We start from the raw sequence: 7,907 nt of genomic DNA on the forward strand, positions 1-7,907 counted from the left end.
GCAGGTTTCCTCACAGAGTTCAATTGCTTCATTCATTAAAGGACTTGCGCAGCAGCTGCAGCTTCTTTTTGCAAGAACCTCATCTGCTTTCCCCACGTGCTGGGCTAATTTCTGCCTGCTTTTCCAAGACACTTCCCTTTCTGCTCACTCCAACACTTTTTGAGGGGGTTTCTTTATTTTTGATGATAATGTGGCCACCTCTGCCCCAAGTACCTGTGTACAAGCAAGGTAAGTCCATTCATTAAGGACTGCCAGAGGACTGTAATAGATCTGACATACCTGTTAGCAAGGCTTTTCTGCATTTTGTATGCACTCTGATGCATCTGTGTCTGCCTTTCTCCATTTTCAGGTAGCACCACAGCCTGAAGGGATCCCAATCTCATCCACCAAACCCTTAGTTATGAGAATAATAAGGAGAATATATGAGACCTGGGGCATGGCATCATCACACTCCAATCTGCAGGTACTGCTGCTTTGTGGAAGGCTGTGCTACCACCCATTAAGACACAGGATACCAACATACCGATCATGGAATGGACCCATAACACACAGTGCTCCTAGATCAAATGACCATGGGGAGAGGGAGGCATGACTGAGGGCCCTTCATCTGGCCAACGTCCTGCTCCATGACCACTTTGGAGAACCCCTTGGCGGAGTGTGCAGCTGTCAGATGGCCAGGCCTCAGAGCAATCTCAGCAGATCAAGCCAAGGTGAGCTAGATCTGAATTATTTTTTTTAAAAGAAACATTTCATCCAGGATGTATTGGTCTAGATGGCTGATAAAAATGGCTTTGAAGTAAGTTTTTGCTGTCAGGTCACATCTAATATAATAAGAGAGCACTGCTGTGGAAAGCAGCTGTCCCACTCCTCCCTTGTCCCACTGCCTCAAGCTCCTTCCTGCCTGTTCTCATGCCAGCCCCAACAGCCATTGGGTGAGACCCTTCAGCTGGCAGAGTTGGCAAACACTAACACTGCAAAACACAGAAAGGAAATAAAAGAATAATTTTTACTAGATCAGCCACTAGCGAGACAATTACCAAGTCCAATTCAAGGCAAAAGGAAAAGCCAAGAAGCCACCAAAAAGAAAATCATTTGGAAGGAACTCTTATTAGACAATGTGTAATACAAAACCACAGCATCAGAGGCCAAGGTAAGGAAAAGCAGCAGCTGAGGCTCAGGTACACCTTTCCTTCTGCCAACGCTTTTATGGGAAAGTAGTCTTTGCCAACAGGGCAGACACATTTTAAAAATCCAGGGCTATTTGATCAACAATCTCCCATCATAACCTGCAGGCTCCAAGATTTCCATGTGAGTTCTTGCCAACAGGTCTTGACTGAGCTGAAGTCAGGGCACTTCAATACCCGCATCAGGAGACATTTCCAGTAGGTAGAGGGTGGGATTTAAGGAGAGGTAGGTATACACTTCCATGTCCTGATCACTGTACAGTGGTCACCTGGACTTTCTTCTGACACAGAGGCACGTGCCTAGTACCCTCCTTACTCAGCTGCAAAATATGACACGAGAGCTGAAGAGCCCAGCTCAGGGCTGGGGTCTCTTTACCTGCAGTGCTGGACAGAGGTGTAGGAAACATGGGCCTACACAGATTAACTAGAGAAGGAAGAAAAGTATTGTGTATCTAACAAAAATTTGTGGCAAAATAATAAGATCCAATTGCTGGGGTGGCCTGTACTCTAGAATGTCCCTGCTAAACCCTGCCAAACACAGAGATTCTGAGGAAAGCAAATGTACTCTGTCTGTGTACTCTATTTCTTGGCTACACTGCTCTGTTCTCTGCAATCAAGCGTAAGTTTGCTGGTTGTATTTTTTCAAAATGCCACTTGAGTAATGAGGACATAGCTTGTACCACAGCAGAATTTCCTTTGCTAAGACTGGATTTAGCTCTGATGCATATAAATGAGGTTCTTAACACTGAGACAAGCACTTCGTATTTGCATTCTTTATTTACTTATATATCAAACTTAACTATGAGCCCTGAAACAAAGAGATTTCCCAAACACCAAGGGCAATCCAAAGTCACCATTCACTTTGGCATATTGTGGTTATAATGGTGCTTGATTTAAGGCCCAAAAAAGTCAGTGGAAAGAGCTTCCTCTGACATTGGTATCTTTCAGTCATGCCCACAAAACTCCCATTTGTGTGTGCAGAAGTTACTCAAGCATGGGGATGGAAGGACAGGGCACAAGAGGCTGCCAAACTACTCCTGTAAAAACTTGCCCAATGACTGCTGGTTTTGCTTTCAAACCAAGAGCCCACTGGGCTCTGAGGGTTTGTATATATTTGCGTTCATCTCCAGGAGGGAGACCTGCCATTGATTTAGTTCAGCTTCTGCCTGTATACACAGTTCTCAGTGCATCATTGTGGCTAAAACAGAGTTTGGTTTCAAACAGCATTTTCTGTAAGGTAGGAAAATAGTCTTAGCACACCTGAAAAGCAGGCAGCTCTCTTCCCCTGGTGCATCCTCCCTTGACCTACACACTTACCTTCCTGCTTCTGCAAGATGCAATTTCTTTGGGGTGGGTCCACATCTAGAGGTAGGAAAGCAGAGGAGCAGACTCTCAAATGAGATGATATTGCTTAAGCTTGCTCTTAAATGCGTGCAAGAACATGATAATGACTGGCATCACGTCTTTGACACATTCATTCACATTGCACTGACGCGTTCAAGCCTTACTCATACTCTCTGAATTCTGTTTTCAAGTGATGCTTTTCCATCAGTACTATCAAACACTTCTGTTATTTTCCTCAGATAGCACCTCTTCATTTGTGTAATTACTGAGAAGCTGGATCCCAAGGGGAAGAGGGAAAATTATAACCCAGGTAACTGTGCAGTGTGAGAGAAGCCCAAAGACAGCAAGACATCAAGCCTCACAGCCTAGCAGTGACAGAGCTCAGCCTTCCTAGTTTAAGAAAATGAAGTTAATACCTGACCCTTTTATTCTAACTGAAAATAATCTCTCAGTGTAACTGTGATGCAGTTGGGAAGGAACTCCCCATATTTGGCATCAAACATGCTTCATTCCACAAACTTTAAATCACAGTTACTAATTACTGACATACTTCTGATCTGGACATGAATTCTCTTTTTTCATGAAAGGAAATAGCTTCATTGCTGATTCCCATATTGGAGAGGAGAATAGGAGAGCCAGCGGGGAATTCCAGCTTTTTAATTCCCTGATTCATTCCTTTGCCTAACTCCTCAGCTTCCTAAACAAACATTACTCATTTGAGATGAGAAAAGTAAGGCTTTGCTTTATAGAAATGGCAATAATTGCACAAAAATAAGTTTCAGCTATAAAAACAAGCAAAACAAACAGGCAAGTAACTGCCTGCTTTACTTTGTTAATAAGAATTGTAGAAAAGTCATAAAACCACTACCTTGGCTCCCTTGTCACTGCTCCTTTTTATCAGCATTACTGAAACAATGTCCTACAAGCTGTCTGTATTAATATACTTAGACAGATACATCTGTGTTTTAATGGCAATTGCTCTGAAGAAAGGATGAAGCTATAAGAAAGAAAGAAAGAAAAAAAGAAAGAGAGAGAGAAAGAAAAAGAAAGAGCAAAAGAGCGAAAGAAAGAGCGAGAGAGCGAGAGCGAGAGCAAGAAAGAGAGCAAGAAAGAGAGAAAGAAAGAAAGAAAGAAAGAAAGAAAGAAAGAAAGAAAGAAAGAAAGAAAGAAAGAAAGAAAGAAAGAAAGAAAGAAAGAAAGAAAGAAAGAAAGAAAGAAAGAAAGAAAGAAAGAAAGAAAGAAAGAAAGAAAGAAAGAAAGAAAGAAAGAAAGAAAGAAAGAAAGAAAGAAAGAAAGAAAGAAAGACATTTGTTTCCCTTATCTTGGAAGTAAACAAAGACAGAAGTAAATCCTTTCTTGTTCATTTTCTTCTTTCTAGATACGGAACTTCAAGGAATTACCCACTTGGCAGAGATAAGGCTATCCTTAAAAGCAAGTGAAAGCCTGCAGCTAACAGCCTGCAAGTTGGTTAGTCAGGTTGCTACTAAGTTTGGAGAATGGATTAACTCTGCTGCCAAATACGGGCAGATTTTTTTCCCAGTCTGATTCCTCTGGCTGGAGGCATTGTATTGCCTTGCTGTTTCAAGGCAATCTTGCGTGCAGTGTGTTGGTGAAGATTACTGAGCTTGAAGGGTTTTTGTTGAACTCTTCTAGGCAGCTTTTAGAACAGATCTGCTATGAGAGGCAGCTCTCTTTTTCCCAGGAAGATGCAGCCCAAGAAGCTGTAAGATTTTGGAGGCTGTTTTTCGGCCATGTTCCTGATGCTGATCCAAGAAGCATGCCACTGAAGTTTTTCTGCAGCCAAACTGTGAGGTCTGATCCTTCATTCCACACCTGGTGCCACACAAATCATTTGCAGTGATGCTTGACTGCCAAGAGGATGCCATAGTCCAACATATGCACCTACAGCTAACATCTTCAAGAGCAGCTGCTGTGAACCTGGACCTTTTCCTTTTCTGAGTCTTTCTACTTCCCAGACCTTTCAAGAAAATCCACTCTGTTTCCTATAACCTCCATTTGTTTTTATTCAACAAATAATGAACAGGAAACCAATGAGCAATAACCTTTTATTGCTTGAGCTATCCCAACGCTTTATTACTTGGCTTCCCAACCAGGGAACCTGTTTTTTCTCAGTTCTCATTTAGTTTTTGGAATAGTTCCTCAACATCCTCCTCCACGGGACAAGCCTCTGCACTCTTGTCATACCCAGGACAGCAGTGGTTCTGACTGAGTGATTCCCATGATTACAACACAGCTCCACATCCCCCTTTTCCTTTGGCATTAGAGCTGCCAGGAGGGACTCCCTGACTTCTGACAGCAATTTGCTGAGTTCAGTGTATACTGGCTTGATGCATTTGGCCTGATGTGTGCAGCCACATGGGCCACACTGCTCACATGAACAGTGGGCTGCAGCCAGCTCCTTCCTATGATTGTGGAGATTGCCAGAGCACAGCAGTGGGAAGTGCAGGTACAGACTTTCAGTGCAGGCTGAGGATGCTGTGTCTGCATGCTGCTCTCCTTCCCAGGAAGAGAGTGCAAGCCACTCTGAAAGGCCTCTGCATCTCCAAGCCATGCCATAGAGAGCACTGCTGCTCATGGGGTAGGCGGCCACCGTCCCACACAAGCACAGGCAACAGCTTGGCAGCTAGCAGTAAGGGATGGGGTGGACAGGATGGCATATGACAGGAAGGCAAGGTTGTAAACAAAGGGAAGGGGAAGTGTTTGAGCAGAATGTCCGATTTCCATGAGAATTTAACCATTTAGTTCATCCAGAGCTGCACTGCAGTTTCAAAACTGTGAACATGTTCTTTCCCAGTGGGCAACTGCATGATGAAAGTCATCTATATGATACAGTGTGCTATTGTTTGTACAGCATGGGCAAGCCTTCTTCCACTATGTGCTGAACAAACACAAAAGGAAATTGGCCCTGCTCCAAAAAGGCTTCATGGTTGCTGGAAGAAAGGGTGAAGGGAAGAACACATGTGCAGCGCCCACTCTTCTTAGTGGCATTACCTGTGCCTCAAATTACTGGGAGCCCTGGGGATGCTGTTGAGCTCTGCCCTACAGCCAGCAGTGTCTTGATGCAATCTTAGGTCCTCTGTAAATGTGGATAGCTGTGGGCTCTGTCACCATAAAGCTGTTCTACCCAGCAGTGCAGATAGATTTGAGACTCTATTCCCCCTCCCTAGCAGTGACAAACAATCCTGCTCAGCTGAACAGGGCTTTCCCAGCAGGAAGCCTGTGCAGTAACACATGGCTGTTTCTTATATTTACAGGACAGATGGAGCCTTCAGCTCTCATATATATTTAAATATCTCATTATTGTTCATATGAGAAACTAAGTGTTTTTTTATATTGAGATCCTTTTATATTAGGTATAGATGCTGCCAGAAGTAATAATACGTTCTGGGCAATAACACGATCTTGGAATGGGTACAGTTCACTCAATTTTAAATTTTATTTAGGTCATATTTGACAGTTTCCAAGTAATATCTTCTTTATTTTTTAAGGCATGGGCTACTTTGATGTAGGAAAAGCAGTTTTTAACACAGAAGGAGTTTAGTCACTGGAACAAATGAAAAAAAGAGAATGGTGGATTCTCCCTTTGGTCTTCAAACTGGAAAAGACATGTTCTGCTTAGAAGTGCTATGAGGCTCCAAGTAGTGGTAAGTGGGAACTCTGGAGAACATGGGAAACCAGAGACTCAGCATCTGTGTTCTGCTGGCTCCATATATGTTATATGACTCCTTATCTCAGAGGTTCAGGCTGGCAAAAGCCAGGTGTGTAAGCTGTGTACTCATATCAAGTGACAAGGCATTGTCACAGCATCTGAGGCTAAGGGGAAGGTGCTCTAGCAACTTTTGAGCTCTCCAGAACATCCACGATTATAATACAAGTCCTGGAGTTTTGGTAGCTGAGGTCTTTTCAGTGTGAAACCACAGAATCATAGAATCATGAAGGCTGGAAAAGACTACAAAGATCACCAAGTCCAATTGTGAATCCATCACACCATGCCCACTAGCCATGTCCCTCAGTGCTACATCTACACATTTCTTAAACACCTTCAGGGACGGTGACTCCACCACCTTCCTGGGCAGCCTCTTCCAATGTATGGCTACTTTTTCTGAGAAGAATTCTTTCCTAATATTCAACCTGAACTTTCCATGGTTCAGCTTAAGGCCATTCTCTCTTGTTCTATCACTGTTACCTGGGAGAAGAGACTAACCCCCACCTTGTCACAACTTCCTCTCAGGAGCTGTAGAGAACAATGATGCCTCCCCTGAGCCTCCTCTTCCACAGACTGAACAATCCCAGCTCCCACAGTCACTCCCCATAAGACTTGTGCTCTAGACCCTTCACAGCTTCATTGCCCTCCTCTGGACAAGGAAAGCATCAAGAGGGAAGAGCAGAAGAGGAAAGGAGAAAGGAGAACAGAACTCTGCACTAAAGAGAATGGTGTTTAATAAAAGCAGCATCATGTATGCTCCTTGTTCTCTGACAAATTATTATGTATGTATATATTTGTGTCCATATAGCTTTCATGCCCAAATCGCTATTCTGTTCAGGGGGATTATCTCTACAGTTTTCATGTAATTTAGTATAAATGAGAAATGCAATGCAGAAAATGCATGCTGTATGTAATTGCATCTTATTCCTTTCTCAGATGGCAATAACCTAGGCTACTATATGCACTTCTATGACACTTTAACTTGACTGAATATCTCTCTCAGATTGAGTAAAAGTCCAGAATAGAATTCTAGATTCTAGAATAAAATGTTACATTTTTTTAAAATATTGCAATTTTTTTGTTGTTCAACCTTCTTTCTTTGGCAATGAGCTTTTCAGAGGCTTTCTGAAATCTACCTTTATTTCTAACCATCCTCCCCATAGAATGGCATCATTAGGTGCTTCGAGTTGGAAGACTCACTAATATCTGGAGGTAGAAAATCAGAAGATCTGATGTACAGTACTTCATGAGTTTTATGAGACGTATGAGATATTTATGAGATGTATTCAGAGACGAAAAGCTTAAAGAAGAGCTATTCACAGACAGATGTCAAGAAAAAACTATCCAATAAACAACATTATCTGTAATGTGATTCTGTAATTATGCCATCTTTTAAAGAGACAGCCACAAGTGACAGTTTTCCAAGTGATAATTATAATTAACATGTCTTCTCAGTGCAGAGGGAAGAGCTAAATTGGATGGTTCTTAGGGGAGAAGCTGTGGGTGGCAAATGTGAGTGCGATTCTCTCTGGGCAGGCAGTAATATTTCCTTATACTCTCATATTAATAAAGTATTTTCAATATTTCAAAAAATTTATACTCCTCAACTGCTTCACCTGGTCACTCAATGATCGTACTGCCAAGAAATATTG

The sequence above is a fragment of the Tetrao urogallus genome, assembly GCF_951394365.1.
Source record: "Tetrao urogallus genome assembly, chromosome: 1".
Classification (NCBI taxonomy): domain Eukaryota; kingdom Metazoa; phylum Chordata; class Aves; order Galliformes; family Phasianidae; genus Tetrao; species Tetrao urogallus.